The 22,413-nt window shown below is 43.6% G+C and overlaps 1 long non-coding RNA gene across 1 annotated transcript; it reads left to right on the top strand.

The window, feature by feature from the left end:
- The first annotated feature begins 15,441 nt into the window (after positions 1-15,441).
- Positions 15,442-19,761, top strand: LOC128846742 (uncharacterized). Its single transcript, XR_008446811.1, has 2 exons — positions 15,442-15,556; positions 18,078-19,761. It is a non-coding gene; the product is annotated as an uncharacterized LOC128846742 (long non-coding RNA).
- Positions 19,762-22,413: the final 2,652 nt, after the last annotated feature.

A 22,413-nucleotide genomic window follows, 5' to 3' on the forward strand; every position in this document is an offset into this window, starting at 1 on the left:
GTTCAATTGGGTTTTGGGGACCTGCTTTTGTTCCCTTGGAGAACCTGTGACCAATGATGGTCACCAACAGCCCCGTTAAAACAAAGTATTTTTATTTAGTGCCTGGAAAAAATGATTAGGAAAAACTATTTCAAAATAACAAATAGCCTACATTCATATGTAGTCTCATCTAATCTTATGCTTCATTACATAAGAACAGCCATCCTGGGTCAAACCAATGGTGCATCTAGCCTGACTCTGACAGTGGCCAGTTCCAGATACTTCGGAGGGAATGAACAGAAGAGGGCAATTTTGAGCAATCCATCCCATCATCCAATCCCAAACTCTGGTAGTTGGAGGCTTAGGGATACCTGGAGCACAGGGTTCTGTCCCTGACCATCTTGGCTAGTAGCCACAGATGGACCTGTTCTCCATGAACTTATCTAATTCTTTTAGAACCCAGTTACTCTTTTGGCTTTCACAACAACCCATGTCAATGAGTTCCACAGGTTCACTTTGTGTTGTCGGAAGAAGTACTTCCTTAAAATTGTTTTAAACCAGCTTGAAGTAGGAAGGGGAAGTCAGATGACTTTCCTTTTAAGGTACAGGAACAGAACAGACCCCACTTAGAGTCTCCTAACAAGCCCAGATCCTAAAAATGATTAGAAATTTAATTTAAAAAAAAAACGAAAGTTGAGATTTATTTACATAGGCCTAAAGCTCTGTTGTATGTCAGAATCACCATGTGAACATAACAAATATAACTGGCTTCTTTTATACCCTGTCTCCCTCTCCCTTATTCCCACTTGTCTCACTATGTTTAAAAATTTAGTTTGTAAACACTTTGGGGCAGGGACTGGGTCTTTGTCTGTAAAGCACCTGCCACCCTTGTGGGACTGCATAAGTAAATAATGTCATCTGGCTGCAGGGTAGCAGTGTGTCAAGTGCTCCTGCAGAGAAAAAGCATCTGAACCAAGAATGAGGAGGAAGGAAAGAGCAGCGGGATTCACCAGTGACCCAGTGTTTCCTCTGAAAAGAAGGTAATGACAGATATGATTTACAATGATGGTTTCGGCGAGTGAAGCATTGCCAGACCAGGTGCTTGACCTGTTGATGTCTCAAAATGGTAGTGTTTGACCTGTTAATGTCTGATCGCAGCTGGGAGACAGACATTGTATGCCTTCCTTCAGTTAGCTACTTGCCATTTCATTTTTAAATTTCCTTTTCTTATCTGAGAACAAATTCACAACCAGCTTTAATAATGAACAGCAAAGAAAGGAAATAAAAAAGGCTCCTTTCTGATGTGACAGCCTCACCTCGTTAAAGTTTTTCCTCCTCATTTTCCTTTTTTATATTTCAAAATATCAGCTCCTTACTTTTTCTCTGTTAAAGAACAGGGCAGAACCTCAGGAGGACCTGAAGCATGATACTATGTGAGGCTGTCACTAGTTTGCAATCTTTCTCCCCCCTCCCACCTCCAAATTGAGAGTCTCCCCCAATTCCTCAGTTCTCCCCTCCCTGAGCCTTAAAAATCGCCCTGGTTTGCCCATCCCCCATTGTGGGGAGGGAGAGCTGAAGTTTAGGTTACAGCCCCACCTGCCATCACTGAACTGGGTCTTTCCAAGAATTTACCCACAAAAAGCGAGGGTGGGAAATGTGCTATTTCTCACACTCCCAAAACAAAAAAATCTTTGATTAGTGATAAACAGCAAAACCCCAAACCTCCTGTTGTCTCTATTGCTCTTCTTGCTAAGCTTGTATATCCCCAGAACCTGTTCAAATATTCTTAGGACTGACATAGTACTTTCCATCTGTGCAGCTCAAAGCACTTTACATAGATAAATGGGGTAGATAATACTCACCTTACAACTGGGAAAACTGAGCCACTGAGCAGTGAAGTGACCTGGCTAAGGACACATGCTGATTCAGTGACAGAGCTGGCAAAAGCAGCAATGTCTTTAGTCTCCCAGTCCAGTGCTCTGTACTGGGGACCACACAGTCTCCCATAGCTTTATCCAGGAACGGGGCTGTTGGAGCAGTTGTGATTTATGGTGAGACTATGAAGCAGCTGTGGCTCAAGGAGAAGTGAGTTTTTTTCAGAATAATCTTAATGTGGAAGGGACGGGGGTTGGGGTGGGAAGGCAGCAGGAGAGGCAGACAAAGGGGCTGACTTGAATCAATGTAGAGTTTAGATTCTACAAAATTCAGCATAAAATAGAACATATCCCCGCCTACCCCCACATGATGATTCCTGCCTTTGCGTTGTGTGCATGTGAAGGAGAATTGTATAAGTAGAGGCACTCAGTCATGTGGTCATAAAACCATTTACATTTCTGGGCAGATGAGGGTGGGGGAGGGAAGGGTTCTGACCTGTGGGAGGCAGAGACGGGGAGGAGCAGGAGCAGGGGATGTCTGTTTTAGAGGCTCTGGACAGTGGGCAGGGAAAGCTTAGAGAGCAGAGGGGAGGTTTCAGAGCAGGGACCAAAAGGGGGAGCTTTGGGTGCGCACGTTTTTAGCATTGGAAGAGGGAAGTAAGGACTAGTTGGGGAGTTTCTGAGGTGTGTAATGGGAAGCAGCTGAAGAGGGGAAGTCTGTGCTATGGGGAGGGTTCTGAGGGCTAAGGTAATGGGGAAGCCAGAGAAAGTGGATCCAGGAACATCATGAGTTGTGAAGAGCTGGATTTCCAACCCTGCCTACCTCCTCAGGCATTTCTGTGAAACAAATATGACTATAGTGCTCAGAGGGATGTTGGGCAGTAGTGAAGGGGATCACATGGGTATGTGAAGGGTTGTATGCATAAAACAGTAGTTCTCAAACTTTCAGTAGGTGATTTAGGAAAGTGGAGAGAGGGGAAAGGGAGTGAGCACCCTATTCTGTGGACAGTCTATTTGCTCTAGTGAAAGCCCAAGGCTGGGGCAGTTGGTTAATGATTGACATTCCCATTCAACTGGCTTGCTGGTGCCAGCAGGCACTCTGGTGTCAGCTACAATTACAGCAGCTGCAAATAGGAGATGAGGAGTGGGAAGAAAGAGAGCGCATGCACTTGGATGCAGACAGGTAATCTCACAGTGGAATGTGAGCCGTTTTGAGCTGTGGCCAATCAGACAAGATGAGTCATATGCAAGAAAAAGGCGCCACATTCAAGTCGTCTCATTGAAAGAAAAGTTCTTTCTGCAGATCCAGAGGGAAAAGGAAAAAAATTCCATGAGAATAAAATAAACCTTCTCCAAGATGTGTTTGCAGAGGGTTTGGTGGCCTGAACTCTGGCTCATTCTGCTCTGGGTACTCTGCCTGCTTAGAGCGCCATTCACAGGTGAGTGGAGTTTCCCTTTATCCTCCTGTTTTGTATAGCAGTTGCATGGCAGCAATCGCTGGACGATTCAGTCCTAAATAGAGCTGAGAACATGCAACATAAAGAAGGGGGAGTGGGAGGGAGAGAATGGACAGATGGACTGTCCTGTCAGACAATTCTAAATTGTTACTACTAATAATACTAGCAAGGGTTAGTAATAGCATATTTTGGCAGGGACAGTGAGAGGAAAAATTTCCTTTTTACCTTATCCAATAATTCTATATATTCCCACTTACAATAAATATAAACCAATTAATTTTAAGTTTCCCGCAATTAGAGAAAAATCTCCTGATCACTTTAACTAAGAGGATAGAATCAGAAAATTCTGGGAGAGAAAAAGCATGTCCTCTCCACTAACAATGCAACAGTCAATATCAAATTCTCTCCCAAACTAGGGTCTGCCAAATCCCCACATCCTTTCTCATATGAGTTCTGCCTGAGAAAGCCCTGAGAAATTAGTTGTGCAGGTGATTAAAGAAACTATCAGTTCACTTTGCCCCCCTCCTTTTTTTAACAAAACTCAAGACTAATGCACATTATTTATGTGATATATATATATATATATATGTTGCAGAAAAAGGAGGCAGTTCAGAAATGGCCAGTAAAAATAATTACAGGAAAAGCTGGAGAAAACCTCAATATTTAGAGAGAATGAAAAGATTGGGGCAGACAATTAAGAGTGGCCATGATAATGGGTTGGAGAATAATGAATGCTACAGAAATCAAGTACTCCTCCTTGTCCTCTCATCATACAATAAGGAGACATTAAATAAGAAGGAAAAGCACCAAATTGAAAGCTGACAAAAGGATACACGTTTTCACAGAATGCACAATAAGTTTGTAGAACTCATTGCTACAGCATACTGAGGTCATGAGCTTGGCAGGATCCAACCAGAATTGGACAGTTAACTGGATAACATTGGTCTACAATTTTTGAGAAGTCCTCTGCTTCAGAGATAAAATGTGCTATTTATTATGTATTTTGATGTGCTGAATTCAAATATGACAATTAAAACAACTGCATGAGGCTGCTCTCGCTGGGCAAAGATAACTGCTTAAGCTTGTGTTTTATTTTATCACTTCATCTCCAGGGGAGGATTTCAGTGAAGAATTTTCATTTTGTATCTTCTGGGCTTATAGCCGGATAAATAAGGGCTCCTTTGTGAACTTCCTCTGAGTTCTGTGATACCTGCTGCCATCTTGCGGCTGTGTGGAGTCATTGCAACTTGCTGTTTTGTCACTGATTCCCCAGACAGGAAAGAGGCAAACGAGAGGGACTTACCAGCAGGCTGTTCACAGGCTCTATTTCTCCATATATTACTTGGGGAAAACAAGGATCATATATAGCATTTCCTGTTCTCGCCTGCCTATAACCAGTTGTTAACCTAGCCTGAAAAACCTCATGCTGTGTTAATTATTACTTTCCCATGACCACACTGACAAGGACAGTGTGTAACACTTGTAGTGTATTTGTTGCATAGAAGACTTAGGCAGCTGGTAGTGTCTGAGCTGCATACCGCATCCACACGGTGGTCCGGGGACTTGGTAAAATACACACATGCCCAATGTGGTGTCCCAGGGCTGTCGTAGAGATTTCCTCTGTGGACGTTGCAGACTCTCTTTTAATGTGATCCTTGATGTGGCTCTGTTTCCAGGTGCCAATGAAGCAGTGAGATGTGAGAGAGTTCCACCAGCAGCCTTAGGTAAAGATGTGACCCTGAAATGTAACTTCACACCCTCTTTGGATGTTTTACAAGTCACCTGGCAGAAGTTGGAAGGCTCTTCATTCAAAAACATAGCTACCTACAGCAAGGCACATGGAACTAAATCCATAGGGCCTTTCAATAAGAGAATTTGTTTCAATGATACAAGTCTGAAAGGATCATCCATCACTTTTCGTGGCGTGACATTGGAGGATGAAAAATGTTATAAGTGCATCTTCAACGCATTTCCATATGGCTCCTTCGGCAGAGAAACTTGCCTCATTGTACAATGTGAGTTTTAAACCTTTTTTGTCTAATGGTGCAGCACCCTCTAGTGATTGGACACAGAATGTCCGTGTAATTGTCTATTGCACCAACTTCTGTTGGTGAGAGAGACAAGCTTTGGAGCTACACAGAGCTCTTCTTCAGGTGTGGGAGTGTCACAGCTAAATAGAAGGTTGAACAGATTGTTTAGCATAAGTAGTTAGCACCTATTCTAAGTCTAAGGGACCATTCAAGGTGCAGTAGTCATAGTGGCTTACAGATTGTTATATTAATTAAGTCCATACTTAAGTGACGGGATGATTGTCAAACAATTGCAACTGAGTTTCAGACAAGACATGGAAAATCATGGAAAAGTATTACTGGACCCATATTATTTACAATAATTTGGAAAAGCTAACAGCTGGAGCCGCGCTGTGCCCGGAGTGGACAACAGGGGCTCCTGCTGTCAAAATTATGGTGGAAGCCTAATGCGGGTTCTGCAATTTCCACAATATCAGCAATTAAGTAGGGCCTTAGAAATAAGCCATAAATGCTTTATTAAAACCACGGTTTTCAGTATCTAGCAAAATTATGCTAAACTATCTGTTGAACTTTGTTGTCATGGGTTCCCCGGGGTGCAGCCTTGGACTGTGAAACTGCTGTACTCCCTTAACTCTCTCCAGACTCGGCCGTCTCTCACAATGCCTTGGTAGTGACAAGCAGCAAGCCCCTCCAGGCACTGTTATCACTCAGCCCAATCACATGAGGAGCCCCAAAGCCAGCTAGATTTATATTGGTAACTAATGAATCACACAGAGAAAGGCACCAGCCAAATCCCCCCAGCTCCCAGCATTGTACCTCAGGAATATACCATCTTGCACTGCTCAAGATGGGCAGTGCAAATGTATTAATTGGTTCAACACTTCATCAATAGAAAATGGATATACACCAGCCTTGCAAACCTGAGCAGATTACCAAACAGTTTATACAAACTCACTGGTAAAGATAAACAGTAAAACAAATTTATTGACAACAAAAGATAGATTTTAAGTGATTATAAATGATAGGCAAAAAGTCAGAATTAGTTACCAATATAAATTAAAATATTAGCATACAGTCTAAACTCTCAACTGTGATCCGCGAGCTCCATTCAAGTGATCCACGGATAGTTCCATCTAAGGTGTTTACCTGGTTGGCCGCACACGAAAAAATGAAGGGCCACCCACCTAATTAGTGGAGCCGCGCAGGTAGGGGAGAAAGGGAGACACCCCCCACCCCCATTCCAGATCTGAGGTTGCCATAGTAGGGGGGGAGAGGGCACATCCATTGCATTTGAAAGGTAAGACTACTGATATTAAAATGTGTGGTTTGCTTTCATTTGTAGAACGAAAAAACGTTTATTATTATTATTTATTTACAATGGCTATCTAACAGTACAAACAATAATTGGAAAGATCATCAACAATTTCCAAGTGGTCCGCGAAAAAAAAAGTTTGAGAACCACTGATCTAGCTTAAGCAGTTTTTCTCACCCCACAGGATATTGCAGTTCATAGTACACAGATTTCATCCTTGAAACCTGGGCCAGTCTCCTCTGTTGGAGACTTAACTAAGTCTTCTCAGTGTCCTTATTGCTTGCAGCATAGGTGAGGGCAGGAGAAAGGACAAGCATGTTCCCCTGTGTTCTGTTTTGTACCCTCTGTCCCATGTGTTTGTAGAACACAAGTCCAGGCATGTCTGGTGGGCATTGCTGAGTCCCCAGGCAAGGTTGAGCAATTCCCTTGGTGTGGCCTCATGCAGGTGAATCAATGAACTGTAGCTCTCTTGCTGGAGAATGGCTGTTGATGGGTTGTTTCACACCCTGCCTGAGCGTTGGTTACTTTCCTTGCTGTTGCTAATATCTGGCTGATTTCCCAATTTACAGCATGTTTTAGTGTCAACCACACAACACAATTCTCATAACTTCATATGCGTTAATGATATACAGATATGGATAGAAAAATCACTTTCAGCAGATCATAACGTTTTTCCCCGATACCTCACATGGCCTGCTTTATATGCAAGATCACAATTACATACAGATGAGGAATATGGGGATTACAAGACGTTCCCCCAAGGTATAGTATGTCACTCTTGCATTTACCTGTGACACCGAGTACTTTTCCCAGACCAGAACAAGAGCTCTGTGTGAGCTCAAAAGTTTGTCTCTCTCACCAATGGAAGTCTGTCCAATAAAAGATACTGCATTACCCACCTTGTGTGTCTATTATCCTGGGACTGACATGACTACAACAACACTGCATAGTATAAATTTCATCATTTTATAGATTCATAGATTCATAGATTATAGGACTGGAAGGGACCTCGAGAGGTCATCGAGTCCAGTCCCCTGCCCGCATGGCAGGACCAAATACTGCCTAGACCATCCCTAATAGACATTTATCTAACCTACTCTTAAATATCTCCAGAGACGGAGATTCCACAACCTCCCTAGGCAATTTGTTCCAGTGTTTAACCACCCTGACAGTTAGGAACTTTTTCCTAATGTCCAATCTAGACCTCCCTTGCTGCAGTTTAAACCCATTGCTTCTGGTTCTATCCTTAGAGGCTAAGGTGAACAAGTTCTCTCCCTCCTCCTTATGACACCCTTTTATATACCTGAAAACTGCTATCATGTCCCCTCTCAGTCTTCTCTTTTCCAAACTAAACAAACCCAATTCTTTCAGCCTTCCTTCATAGGTCATGTTCTCAAGACCTTTAATCATTCTTGTTGCTCTTCTTTGGACCCTTTCCAGTTTCTCCACATCTTTTTTAAAATGCGGCGCCCAGAACTGGACACAATACTCCAGCTGAGGCCTAACCAGAGCAGAGTAGAGCGGAAGAATGACTTCTCGTGTCTTGCTCACAACACACCTGTTAATGCATCCCAGAATCATGTTTGCTTTTTTTGCAACAGCATCACACTGTTGACTCATATTTAGCTTGTGGTCCACTATAACCCCTAGATCCCTTTCTGCCGTACTCCTTCCTAGACAGTCTTTTCCCATTCTGTATGTGTGAAATTGATTTTTCCTTCCTAAGTGGAGCACTTTGCATTTGTCTTTGTTAAACTTCATCCTGTTTAACTCAGACCATTTCTCCAATTTGTCCAGATCATTTTGAATTATGACCCTGTCCTCCAAAGTAGATGCAATCCCTCCCAGTTTGGTATCATCCGCAAACTTAATAAGTGTACTTTCTATGCCAATATCTAAGTCGTTGATGAAGATATTGAACAGAGCCGGTCCCAAAACAGACCCCTGCGGTACCCCACTCGTTACGCCTTTCCAGCAGGAATTCATTAACATAAAAATATATGTTGAGTATACAAACTCTTCCACAAGAACTATTTCTAAACATGGAAATGGTCTTTGTGGTACCTCTGACTAAACCTCTACCAACTAGTGGGGGCGGGGGTGGTGGTTGTACGTGTTCTGTGTTAAAAGTATGTTTTGAAGGTTGCAAAGTCAAGAACTCAAAAGTTAAAAAATTCTATGTTTATGATCACCAAACAAACTTAATTCTACCCTCTCTTTCTCCCCTACGCACTGCACTGAAGGAGGCCGGTGTAGTCTAGAAAAACTATGTGATCATGTAATTAAAAGCTGTTTCGTGTATAATGCCCAAGCGGTACTAATACAGTTAAATAACTTTCTTCTAATGTAGTCTTTTAGTGTAATTTCCTATGTTTAGTAAAGGACAAGGTTAAAACAAATTATCTTGGGTTTACCTGTAACAAGACCCTCTCATATATCACCAATAAGAGTGGATCCCTGAGCCTTTGCTGTTGCACCAGACTGCTACCACCACAGCACTAACTTAATTAGCTGGCAGCAGGAGAAGGTTGCTGTTCCAGAGGTGGAACGGACCATTGGTACTATGTGCTAGGTCCAGAGGGTGGAAAACGGCCCTGCCCAGGTTTCTTTCTTCCCTCTCCCCAGGAGACAGGCACTCCTCTTCCATGCTGGGGCAGCAAGTCTGGGAGAGATGAGATTCTGGGCATGTTTGAGGGGCTCTGTCCAGTCCAGATGTTCCAAGACACTTCTTGCTTCAGCTGTTCTCACGGCCATTCCTAGTTTGGTGCGTCTGCTGCTGCTTTGGCAGTGGTATGAGCCTGGTGTTCAGTGTTCATGTATTTGATTATTAATTTGGCAAACAAGAGAAAGGGAATGGTGATATTTAACCATTGAGAACTCAGCTAAGCCTGAATGGAATTTCATGGGACAAAGAAAAGTCACTTCTCCAGACTGAGGGATTTCCCCTGCTGAATTTCAAAGGGTTGCTGCAAACCAGGAAGGTTTTAGAGCGTCTAAAACACTTCATTCTTCTATAAAGTAAAAAATTACACAACCTAAATATAGGGATTGCTAGCAGTTGACCTGATAATACAAAAAGCTGTGAATGTATAAATACACCAAGACAAGATCAGCAGAGATATGAGATGAAAGAGTGTAAGATGTTCTAACATACAGAAATATTCAGCTATTGGATTAGTAGAAGAAACCAGTCAAGTTTGAATCAGTTTGTTCCCTAACATCCCCTTCCTCCTTGTGTAACACAAGGTTCTCAAAGACGATGTTGGTTTCAGTCATTGTAGAGCCAAAGTTTAGCTGTGTTCATGGTTATATAGCAGAACAACCCTTCCCCCCAGCCTTGTGATCAAATCCACAGGAGGTCTCGGGTGAAGGAAAGCTTTACAAGGTTTCTTTTGTGAAATTCCTCAGCAGTTTTCAGCTGAGAAGGTGCTGGTGCCACATACTCCTATAGAAGAAGTTAGTTCTTCTTCAAGTATTGCTGATGCCCTAAAATCCATGTGGATACTGGGGGTTCCGCTAGGTCCATGGGCCATAAGTGTAGAGACATACCACTGATCTGTTTTATAGAGCTGAATTGACAGGGCTTTCCCTTCTGGCCAAGGTTCTTGTATCCAACTCCCAAAGGGGCTCCCATAGCATGTAGAATTTCCACTCAGAAGTTAATACAGCTATTTCTGAGTGGATTTTCTCCTGGATTGATTCAAAAGGATGTCTCCCGGCCTACTCCTGACTTGCTCCTTCCCCATATGTGGATCCTCAATTCAATAAAGGGCTCTCCTTGGATTTAGGGACAGGGAGGTTGTGCCTCAAAAGTGTTTATCAGCACATTTTTTTCAATCACAAGAACAGGACACATGAATGTGCAGGGAGTTTCCTGTGGAGCAGCGAAGAAGGTACCATCTGGCCCAATTTTCTTTAATTTCCAACCCTACGCCTCCTGCGTAAAAACCCCCAGCAAACAGTTAAGATATAATAATAAACCATTAAAATCTAAGACTAGAAAGGAACATATTGAACATATCAGGAATAGTGTGATTTTTTCCATTAAAAACTTTGCACATGTCTTAGTTTTTTGGTCACGGTGTAAGGAATATTGTCATTTCCGTTGCACTCTACTTTTTCTCTTAGCGATTTCTCCAGTAAGAACTGAACTCCTTTCAAACGCCAGCACACCGGGGGTCCGGACTGCAGTCTGCTCAGCTACAGCAAAACCTGCCCCAGAAATCACATGGAAGCCTGAGGGCATCCTGATTGGCTAGCCTGAGACATATGGAGTTAAGAATGCAAATGGTACCGTGACCGTGACAAGCACGTGTAACGTCTCTATGAGGCTCCTGCAATCGAACAACCTCCAGGCTTTGACTTGTGTAATAAACCACCCTATGGGAAGGAAAGAGGAGATAATTGACCCACTAGAAGAATATGAAGGTAGGTTAGATCTTGGTGTTGGTATATTATTGTCTGGGGAGTGGAGAGCAGAGAAAAGCCGTACCAAACAAAATAATAGTTGTCCAAAGAAGGTTGGTTCTCTTCCAGTGAATTAAAAATAAATTCTTAATGTATAATCACAGTGAATACAGTTGTGGTTAAATCTTGCCTGGTCATAGATTTGCCCTGTGGACCCTGCTTTTCTTCAATGGCTTGTATCTGAGGACTTCTCTTCACTGCCAACAGTGCATTCAAGTTAGTGCACTTGAGTTACTACACTGCAGCTCCACATAGTGCTTTGATAAGCAGAGCAATTGGATTAGCTGATAATGAGATGTTGTAACTTCAGCACCACTCCTATTTCAACCTGCTCCCCTGATGGGCCAGCTAGTGCAAATGTAAAACACCACTTTACTTGATCTCGAGACTTGTGTGCAGATGGGAGTCTGTAGTGAGTCGGTGTGGCTCCCCTCCTGCCCAGAAGAGGGAGCCCACGTGCCGGCACCAGAGTGGGTGGGACCACCACCGCCTGTCCCCGCCCCCCGGAAGTCAAGGGGCGGGACAGGAAGTATAAAGGCCGGCCGCCAGAGCTCAGTTGGCGGCCAGCCACCACAGGGAGCAGACGTGCGGCCGGGAGCTCCCGGCCGGGAGACCGTCGAAGACCCTAGCTGGCCTGAGCTACCCCGGGCCCGCTACGAGGAGGAGCCGCCGGAGCCCGTTCACGCCCGCCACTGGGAGAACCCCTGGGAACCGAACCCCGCTAACCCTGAGGGTGAGACTGGACCCGAACCCCTCAGCCCCTGCTGCTATCCAGAGGAGCCGCCTGAGGACCATTGGCCGGACTTCCCGGCAGAGCTACCAGACTTGCCGCCGAGCCCGGGCAGAGAGGAGCCCATGCAGGTGGACTGGCCCGATCCCGGCGCAACGACCGAGGTAGGCTGTGAGGGGGATCACGGAAGTAGCCCGGGGGTAGCCGACCCCGGTCCGGCTGCAACTGAGTGTGAGCCTATGTCAGTGTGTTGCGGTCTGGATACCCCACTGACCAGCAGCGGCAGCAACCGCTGTTAGGGCCCCGGGCTGGAACGCAGTGGAGTGGGTGGGCCTGCGTTCCCCCCTGCCACCCTCCGTACGGGTGGCAGGCTTCCCCCTCACCCAACGCTCGGCTACAGCAAGCCTAGGCGTACCTTTGAACTATTTGCTCGCTCAGCCCCTGCAACAAGGGCCTGAGCCTTACTGTGTTTGCCCCGCCCTGATCCAGGGCCTGGGCTTTGAACTATTTGCTCGCTCAGCCCCTGCAACAAGGGCCTGAGCCTTACTGTGTTTGCCCCGCCCTGATCCAGGGCCTGGGCTTTGAACTATTTGCTCGCTCAGCCCCTGCAACAAGGGCCTGAGCCTTACTGTGTTTGCCCCGCCCTGATCCAGGGCCTGGGCTTTGAACTACTTGCTCGCTCAGCCCCTGCAACAAGGGCCTGAGCCTAACTGTGTTTGCCCCGCCCTGCTCCAGGGCCTGGGCTCTGAACTATTTGCTCGCTCAGCCCCTGCAACAAGGGCCTGAGCCTAACTGTGTTTGCCCCGCCCTGCTCCAGGGCCTGGGCTCTGAACTATTTGCTCGCTCAGCCCCTGCAACAAGGGCCTGAGCCTAACTGTGTTTGCCCCGCCCTGCTCCAGGGCCTGGGCTCTGAACTATTTGCTCGCTCAGCCCCTGCAGTCAAGGGCCTGAGCTTTAACTGTGTTTGCCCCGCCCTGATCCAGGGCCTGGCCTCTGAACTATTTGCTCGCTCAGCTCCCTGCAACAAGGGCCTGAGCTTAACTGTGTTTGCCCCGCCCTGATCCAGGGCCTGGCCTCTGAACTATTTACCCGCTCAGCCCCTGCCATAAGGACCTGAGCCTAACTGTGTTTGCCCCGCCCTGATCCAGGGCCTGGGCTCTGAACTATTTGCCCGCTCAGCCCAGCAAGCAAGGGTCTGAGCTAACTGTGTTTGCCCCGCCCTGATCCAGGGCCTGGGCTCCTGAGCTTTAACTGTGGTTGCTCCGACTCTGCACCAAAGAGCCGGAGTTTCAGGACTAACTGACTGCTTATTCCCAGAGTAGTGAGTCGGTGTGGCTCCCCTCCTGCCCGGAAGGGTCGAGCCCCGGCTAGGACCTACTACAGAGTCGTAATACTCGAGTTACAACTCGCAACCCTGTTGGTATGTTCACACAGCAGCTGGCAAGGTACTTCCCAGCCTGGGTGGACAGAGACATGATAGCTTAGATGGAGATAGTGTGCTAAAACTAGCAGTGTGGCTGTGGCTGCTTGGATGGTGGCAGGGGGTAACTAACCCCACTGGAGCACCTACGAGTGGCTAGCCTGAGCGGCCACATGTGCTACCACATCTTCACTGCTATTGTTACCCATTCTAAAATCAGACCTTCCCTTGCCGTGTAGACATACACTTAGATATTCAGAAGACCAAGCTTTTCCTGGTATTTCAGTCCTACAGCTGTTTCTGGAGCTTTAGATTAAAGGATGTCCTGTACTGAGGATTTCTTTGAATTTCTTATCACAAATTACCTTATTTCTTATAGAAAAGATCACCAAAGCAGCCATTTTTTAGAAATGAACTTTTTTACAAAAAGTATTGTAAATATCAAAATCTTTCATTTTTGGTCAGTTTCAACATAATTGATATTTTTGAATATTCATTTTCATTATTTTTCATTTGACAACTTTGCTAAACAAAAAATTTAATAATGATTTTGACAAAATTAAAAGTATATATTGAAAACCCACCTTGTTGAATCTTTGAGGTAAAAGGGTCCATTCTAAGCTCTGTGAAATGGAGGCAACTTTGAAATTCTGAAACTTGCAACCTGCTTTTCCCCGTTTTTCAAGTAGGTCTAAGAGGCAATAGCAGTATAAATGAGTATTCATGGGACTCTCTCGACTAATAGTAATTTTTCTGATGAATCGCTACTTAGCACTTTCAAAGCATTTCACAGCTACTAACTAATCCTCAAAACACATCTGTGAAATATGTATTACTAGAATTAGCTGAATAATGCAAAAACATTATTCATACCTGTTTTAAAAATGAACAAAGATCTTTGTGTGTATGGCACAAGGTTACGTGCTATTCTTTATTGGCTATTCATCAATCCCTATTCTCCTGTTCACAAAATCTTCCATCCAATCAGAGAGCAGAAACAGAATCGTATAACCCAAATGACCAATCACATTTCAGAGTAGCCGATAATGGAAGTAAACAGCTCACATATACCCTATCTGTTCAAATAAACTCTGGTACACTGTTCTGTGAATAAGGAAGACACGACCAGAGATCAGCAATTCAGAAACAGAAGAAAAGTTTTATTATCAGATTATTTATTCATCATGAATAATTGACCTACTCTAACGAATATCCCCATTTTATAGTTTGAAAAACTGATACCCATAGAGGTTAACCAACATGTCCACTTTCTACACTTAGTTTAGAATTGAGTTTAGAACTCAATGATTCCTGGGTCCCAGTTTCTGGACAGGAAACATAAGAAGAGCTTTGACATCCATTTGGGTTCTGTGTGACATTTGGTGTTTGCTAATTTGCATTTCAGTATCTGATGAGGAGAGCAAAATATATATTTGGCAAGTGCTTTGCATAATTTCTATTACTCTGAATGCCGTAGGAGTCACCATCATCATCAAGAAAAGCAAAGGGAATAAGTAAGTTGAATTGTCTTACAGAATTCTATTAAACTCCTTTTTCCTGCTCCATAGCTTAACACCATGTTACAACGTCAAGTTTCCACATAACATTTACACTTACAAACTTCAGTGCACACATACAAACAATTCCTTTCCTCTCTGATCTTCTTTCAGAGATGATGTTCTCAATCTATAATGTAGCACCTGTCACCTGAATGTCTTCAGATCTTGAAAACAAACCTTGGTGTCTGTCCCAGATTTTTATAGGTATTTACATGTTATTACACATAGTATTGCAGGCCTAACTGATTTTTGAGCTTATCTCATTTTGAAAAACGATTTAGGCATTTAGAAGCAAATATCCCATTAACAGTCAATGGGTTTAGGCTTCTCGGTGCCTTTTTAATGAGACTTAGGCCAGGTCTGCACAACAGACCTATACCCATACGTGTGAGCAACCAGGATGTCAACATAAGCATTAGTCACCTCAGGACCTTTCTTTTGTGATCTGTCTCCCCTCTCAGTGTCTTAGCTGATTATAGTCATTGTCACTTGTCTCCTCTTATCTAAATAGACATTAAATTATTAATGTTGGTGCAGGGACCATATTTCTGTAAAATGTCTAGCACACTGTTGGGCATTGTATAAATATTGAATATTTATATCACAGATTGAGTAGCAGCATACCCTGCACTCCTGCGGAGAAAAAGAATTTAAACCAAGATGACGGAGACAGATACCAGCACCAGACAACACCTAAGAGCCAGCAGAGTGTTTCCTATCAAAATGAGGTAACAGAAAATCATATATAGGCAATTTGCATTCATATCTTATATGAGCCAAGCAACCTAGCAATGCCTAATGTTAGGGAGTTGAGGTCTGCCACACCGTGCTTAACTTGTGCCAGGGCTGAACATGGGCACCTCTAGTTCACAGCCCCGGTACCTCTGAGGTTGCAATGTCAGTTATGAAACTTAAAAAAATTGCTTTCCTTACAAATTAAGCACTGCTGACACAGCTACAATACAGACATTGGATGTCCTCCTTAAGAGAGACACTTAAACATTACATTGACTTTCTTTTGTAGGCTAATTGACTTCCTTATCTGTCCAGATAGACACTAAAGACTTTGAAAGTGAAAAGAAAAACAAAACAAAAATAAGGTACAGCTTTTGTGCAGGACTCTGGCAAGAGATTTGGAGGATCTGAATATTGGTGCTCCAAGAAGCTCTGACCTGATGTTCAGCTCTCCCTCCTATTCCTCTGTGCTTCCTTAAGCATCAGCCCTCTCCAGCTCAGTTGAGTGAAGGGAGAATCAAAGCTCATGCAACGTCTCAGGTGACATCACCATTCAGGCCCCCCAAAGAACTCACTGACGACCTGCAGTAACAATATGGAAGAGGGAAGGCAAGATAGTGATGAGATTTCAGTGTGAAAATGAACAGGAATGGAAGCCTTTCTTTTAAAGACAATGGACGTTCAGACCATGTCATAAAGGGGTGGCACAGCACAAAACCTTAAAGTGGTTCTGGTTTGGCTTTGCTCTTCACTTCTATCCCGTGCTTAATTTGCAAGGAAAGAGGTGCCAGAGCTCAAGCAATTTTTTTCTTTCCTAACTGATGTGGCAAACCCACAGGTGCCGAGGCTCTGAACTGACAAGCCATGAGGTGCCGGGGCTCAGCCCTGGCACAAATGAAGCACTGCTTTTATCACCTGTGTAGTCCCAGAACCTGCTTTAATAATCATTTACCACTTACCTAGTGCTTCTCACCCATAGCTCTCAAAGTGCTACATATAGGGGAGTAAACATTGCCTCCATTTTACACTTGGGACTACTGAGGCGGAGGGATGTTAAATGCCTTGCTCAGAGTCAGCTGGCAAGGTGGTGGCTTTGCTGGCTTCAAGTCACTTTTTCATTTCCTACATTTTGGGAAATGTGGAGCCTATCCTGGAAGTCAGTGAATAGATGTAGTGAGCTCTGGTTATATTTCCTCCCTCCCTGGCCTGCCCTCTTATGGAAACCTGTTGGGAGTATTCTCCGGAGGCCACTTCTTCTCCGTTTACACTGCTAGAGGGGCACATTATTATCCCTCTTTGAAAGTATGGAAAATTGAGGTAGAGTGCATTGAATTGACTTGCTCATGGTCTCAGAGTGAGTCAGTGGCAGTGCTGGTGATAGATGCTAGGTCTCACAACTCCTAGTTCATTGGCCCGTGTTGCTCCTATATTGAGTAGGAGGAGGGAAGTTATATCACCTCTGTATTTAGCACTGGTGCGACCCCTGCTGGAATAGTATGTCCAGTTCTGGGTGCCCACAATTGAAGAAGGATGTTGATAAATTAGTGAGGATTCAGAGAAGAGCCACAAGAATGATTAAAGGATTGGAAAACATGGGCTATAGAGATAAATTCAAGGAATTGAATCTGTTTAGCTTAACAAAGAGAAAGGTAAAGGGTGACTTGATCACAATCCAGGTACCGACATGGGGAACAAATATTTGATAATGGACTTTTCAGTCTAGCAGAAAAAGTTGTAACAAGATCCTATGTCTGAAAGTTGAAGCCAGACAAATTCATGCTAGAAATAACATGTGCATTTTTAACAGAGAGGATAATTAACCAATGGAACAGTTTTCCAAGTGATGTGATGGAAACTCCTTCACTGTCAATTTTCAAATCAAGATGAGATGTTTTTCTAAAAGATATGATCTAGGAATAACTTTGGGGGAATTCTATGGCCTGTGTTATACAGGAGGTGAGATTAGCTGATCACAGTGGTTCCTTCTGGCCTTGGAATCTATGAATCAGTAGCCAGGAAATCAGTTGTTTGAGAAGTAGTGATTCCTGATAGAATTATCTGACACTTGAAGTAATATCCTCACCAATATTTTACTTTAAAAAGGGAATGAGCTGGGAAAAGGTACCGGCGATAGAGGGAAGGGATGGGTTGAATCAGTGCAGAGATCAGATTCTTCAAAATGCAGCATCACGCAGATGCTTTTCCCAAAAACTGTCTGTTCTTCCCTTTTGGTCACATGGATGTGAAGGAGAATAATATGACTAGTGGCATCCAGACATGCAGTTATAACACTTTCATGTCTTTTAAGCACCACCGGCCTACTGATTTGTTCCTTAATTTGTCTCGTTTATACCCATTGCCTTTTTAATGTGTTAGTTCTAATTTCTGGTACTGGCTTCTAGGAGTTTTGTTCAGTTGATCCTTATGCTAGTGTTTTCCCCCATTGCTTTTCCCTCTCTGATAATTTAAACCTTTACCTTTAGTACCACATAACTGTGTCACTTGCTCTTACAGCGGCAAACCCCAGGAAGTTCTCAGCGCAAAAGAGAATTCTTTTCAAAACAATTGTTTTCAAAGAAGAATCAAAGAGATACACGGGTACCCAGATCAATATTTTCAGAAGGAAAAGAAAAGAACGAGGAAGGCAATCTGAATCATTCATTTATGGAAGGGATTGAAGAGATTGATGACTCGGTTTTTAAAAATTAGAGAAAAGGTAAACTTTCATTGCTGCAAATGAAAAAGCAGAGAAACCAATGTCACTAACTCAGCATTCAAACCAGCTCCAAAGGAGAACTTTTTCAAAGCATTGTGCAGTACCTTTGGGAGAGGAGCTATTTACAACATGACTTTGACACAAAAAGAGCTATAAATAGGGGGAGGGAGAAGAGGTGGTGGCTTCATTTCCCCCTCCCATCCATTTATGGTATGTAAAAGGTATCTTTCAGAGAATCTGTTTGACATGAGCTTGGAGACGGAAAACATGCAGGTGAACAAAACCAGGCCACATGCCTTTCCTTCTCGCCATCCTCCCCAAGGAATAGCTGTGGCTAGAGCTGAGTGAATTATGGATTTCTCGGTTTGCTGGAAATTCCAAAACATTGAAAAAAACAATTATTTGGGTTGAACTGAAAACATTTTTTTTTTTCAAATTTTTCAGCAAATCTAAGTTATGTTTCATTTTTGGTTCTAACGAAATGTTTTGGCTGAACACTTCAACATTTAATTCTTTAAATCACGTTTAAAGTAAATTTTAAAGAAAAAATTTTTTCAATTGGAGACATCAGAATGTTTCAGTTTTTGGAAACCATGTTTTTACTATTTTTTCCCAATGAAAACAATTGACTCAAATTCACCAAAAGTTTTGGTGTCGCTGAATCTTCATTTTTTGCCATTTTCAGTTGAAAAGTTTCACCCATCTCCAGCTGAGACACCTGTTTCATGGAAATTTACATTTAAAAGTAATTATCTCCCCTTTTACACTCTAATCTTTAGCTTACTTGGTTCCTGCTATCTCAGGCAGATGGAAAAATTTAATGGGGTTTCGTTGTTGCTATACTGACCTAATTCTTTTTTTAAATAATAAATTCCTGTCTCTTAAAGAGTTCAGACACAACTAGAACACCTCTCCCAGCCTGTCCTCCCTCTTTCCCAAGGTAGAGCAGCTGTGGCCAGATTAAGAGAAAAGAAAAAGAGGTAGCCACTGTTAGATGAATGGAGAGGCATGCAGAGAAGAATTCATTTGGAGCAAATAATGGGAGTTCTAAAATCAAAGAGGGCAATTTTGACCTGGAAATCTAGGCAGATTAGACTAACATTGGTTAGAAAAGCAGAGATGCCATTTTCGTATTTAGCTTCCTCTCTTTAGAGCCCTCTTGGTCAGATGAATGCCTGGTGTTGGGAGAGTTTTGCCTAACAATAGTGAAATGCAAACAGTGCTGGGTTTGGATGTGTGAAACTGGTGTCTAGCTGTACTTGTAACATAGACTGACACATGAATCACATTACGTGCAACTTGCCATGTTTTATACCCAAAAAAAAAAAAAAGCCCTCGAAATAACTTTTTAAATATTTTTTTATGTTTGAATAAATGAGCCAATAAGCGTAGTTGTATATAGAATGCAGTAGGTATTTATCTGAGACTGTTAAATTCTACTTGTGTGGATTTGCACAATAAAACACAAGTTTTGTATTTTCTGACATCTTTGTATTATGCGTATTGTTTGTCGTTGCTTCTAATGCCACGAGCCCAAAGGCTGTTTCTTTGAGGCCTGCAGGGCTGTGCTGGATTTTATGAGGCTGGGAGTCTTGAATGATCTGCGAGAGGGAATGGATAAAGCAGGAATTAACTTTGCAGTGCATTCTCTTCTGAGAGGTGCTGCAAATACAGTGATAGACAAAGAACACTGAGAGGAGCCCGCAAAGCAGCAGCCACTGGTGACCCCCATAACAAGCTTCTGTAAGACGTGGGGACTTGAACCTAAACGTCCTTGGAGGTAAACCCAGAGGCTGCAGCAGAGCCAGTAGCCACCCTGAGGGACTGGAGCCAGGAGCAGGCCCTAAGCCATGAACCATCAGTAACGGGAAATCTGTTAACTGGCACTAACAGGATCTTGGGGCTTTTCCTAGAAAGAGAAAATGTAAGAGGAAGGGGAACCTTGTGTTCTCCTTCCCTCACCCCTTCTCCATTCCCTGCAACTAACTTCCCTTCTTTCCGTAATGTTCTGCTCTGACCACAATGGGTTTCTCTATGTGCCCTGACTCCCTTGCATCACAGTTGCAGGAAGGAGTTTGGAGTGGGGCATTGGGGGTAGATGATAAAGGGATATTTAGCCCAGCAGGGAGAGTAGGCCATGCTCCCAGGGGGACAGGACAAAGGAGGGGGAGGCACTGGAGAGTGGGGAAGGAACAAAGCTATGGCTGGGCCTTGAAGCAAAGGAACATGGGGAAAGAAAGGGCTTGTGCTTGAAGCTAGCCAGTATGTCAGCAGAATGAGTCTGGACAGAGGAGGGAAGTCAGGACAGGAGAGGATGTAAAGAGAGCACCCTGGGCAGCATCTGCAGGGGCTGTGTGTGGTGGTGGTGTGGGGGGGAGGAGGGGTTATGGGGAGGGAGAGGAAGGAGAAGCTCAGGAGGCAGAGGCTGAAAGGGGGTCTGTTGTGGCAGTTGTGGGAAGCAGAAGGGAAAAGCTTAGAGAGCAGCTGGGTGTGGAGAAGGGGCTGACGCCCCCTTCTGGGCATGGAGGGTTCTGAAGAAGGGTAGAGGGGAGTAAGGTCAGTATGGGGCAGCAGGTTTCTGGGAGGCAGATGGAAAGGGGAAGATGGAAAAGCTGGGGCTGAGAGGGAAGATTGCTCAGTTGAGGGGTGCAGGGAGGTTGGAGCTCCAGGAACTTGGTGAACAATGAGCACATCTTCTGAGCAAAGGTGGAGAAACCTGACAGTTGGTCTATGGGATGTTGCACTGGTGGGAGGGACTAAGTGCCATGCTGTGTGGACTGTCAATTTGCTCTGGTAAAAACCAACGACCAGTGGATTTAATTAATGATTTTGGACCTCATTCCTTTCCATCCTTAATGATGCCCAGTGTTCTGGTAAAGCCTAAAATTACAACCAATGCAAAGCAGAATTTAAGTGGGGGAAGAGCAGATAGGATACATGAGTGGGTGAATACAGGGTATAGGCAGCATTTATTATCCTCTGTTCAAGTCAACTAGAACTGGTCAAAATTTTTCAGAGTAAATTTTCTTTCTTTCAAAAAAAAAAAGTTTCTTGAGGTTAACGGATGCATTTTGTGAACTCATGTCACATTTACGAAATCTGGGATTGGAAAAGAAAAGTGAAAAAAATTGAAACATTTCATTTTGATATTTTTGTAAAGGACACATTTTGATTTGTCTTTCTCAAAATTTTACTTTAATTTTTGAAAAACCTCTGAAACAAAATGTTTTGTTCAACCCAAAAGAATCCCGCCCCCCTTTTTTTTGGCCATAAAATAAGTTGTTGTTGTTGTTGTTGTTTCATTTATGGGTTGATCCGAATTTTTTTTAGAATTTTTGCTGGCCTCTGTCATTGTATTGATGACTGTTGATCTGAGCTGGAATTTCATTACTTATATTCCTAAGGCGGTCAGGGATTTTGTTTTTTGTTTTGTTTTGAAGAAACAATCCCCTGCAATGTTAGCAACCCAAATTTTGCAACCTTTGGCTAGTGCATGAGAGCTGGAAAGTAAAACTGACTGGAAACAGAAGTGATGCAATCCAAACTATTTTTGTGATTTGAGGTGAGTGTCATAACAAGCAAATTACATACATGGTGGAAAGTATGAGATTTTCAGAATCTATTCCATTGTAATAATCTAAGGGTGCATCTACACACAGCCACAGCTGGTCTGGGTTAGCCTACTCAGGCTCGGGCTGCAGGGCTAAAAATTACTGTGTAGACGTTCAGGCTCAGACTGGAGTCCTAGCTCTGGTACGCTCCAGCCCTACAAGGTCCCACAGCTCTGGCTCTAGCCTGAGACCAAACATTGGCACAGCAATTTTTCATCACGCAGCCCAAGTCTGAGTCAGCTGAGCCAGGCCAGATGCAGGTGTGGGTTTTTTTTTTCTGTTATCCCCATGTAGACATACCCCTAGGTGCTAGCACCTTTAAATAAATGTACTTAAAAATATGATTTTTAACCAGTGTCCCTTCAATGAATTAAAATCCCAGTCCCTCATTGGGGATGATGGGAAGAGGCAGTGTAGTCCAGCATTACCTGTGGTTCCAATAGCTGCTGAGCTGACCAGAGCAAGGATTAAGAAAGAGATTCTCAGCTATACTGCGGGCAGCTTCAGCCTGGTTAATGAGTCG

Source organism: Malaclemys terrapin, chromosome 1 (assembly GCF_027887155.1).
Source record: "Malaclemys terrapin pileata isolate rMalTer1 chromosome 1, rMalTer1.hap1, whole genome shotgun sequence".
NCBI lineage: Eukaryota > Metazoa > Chordata > Testudines > Emydidae > Malaclemys > Malaclemys terrapin.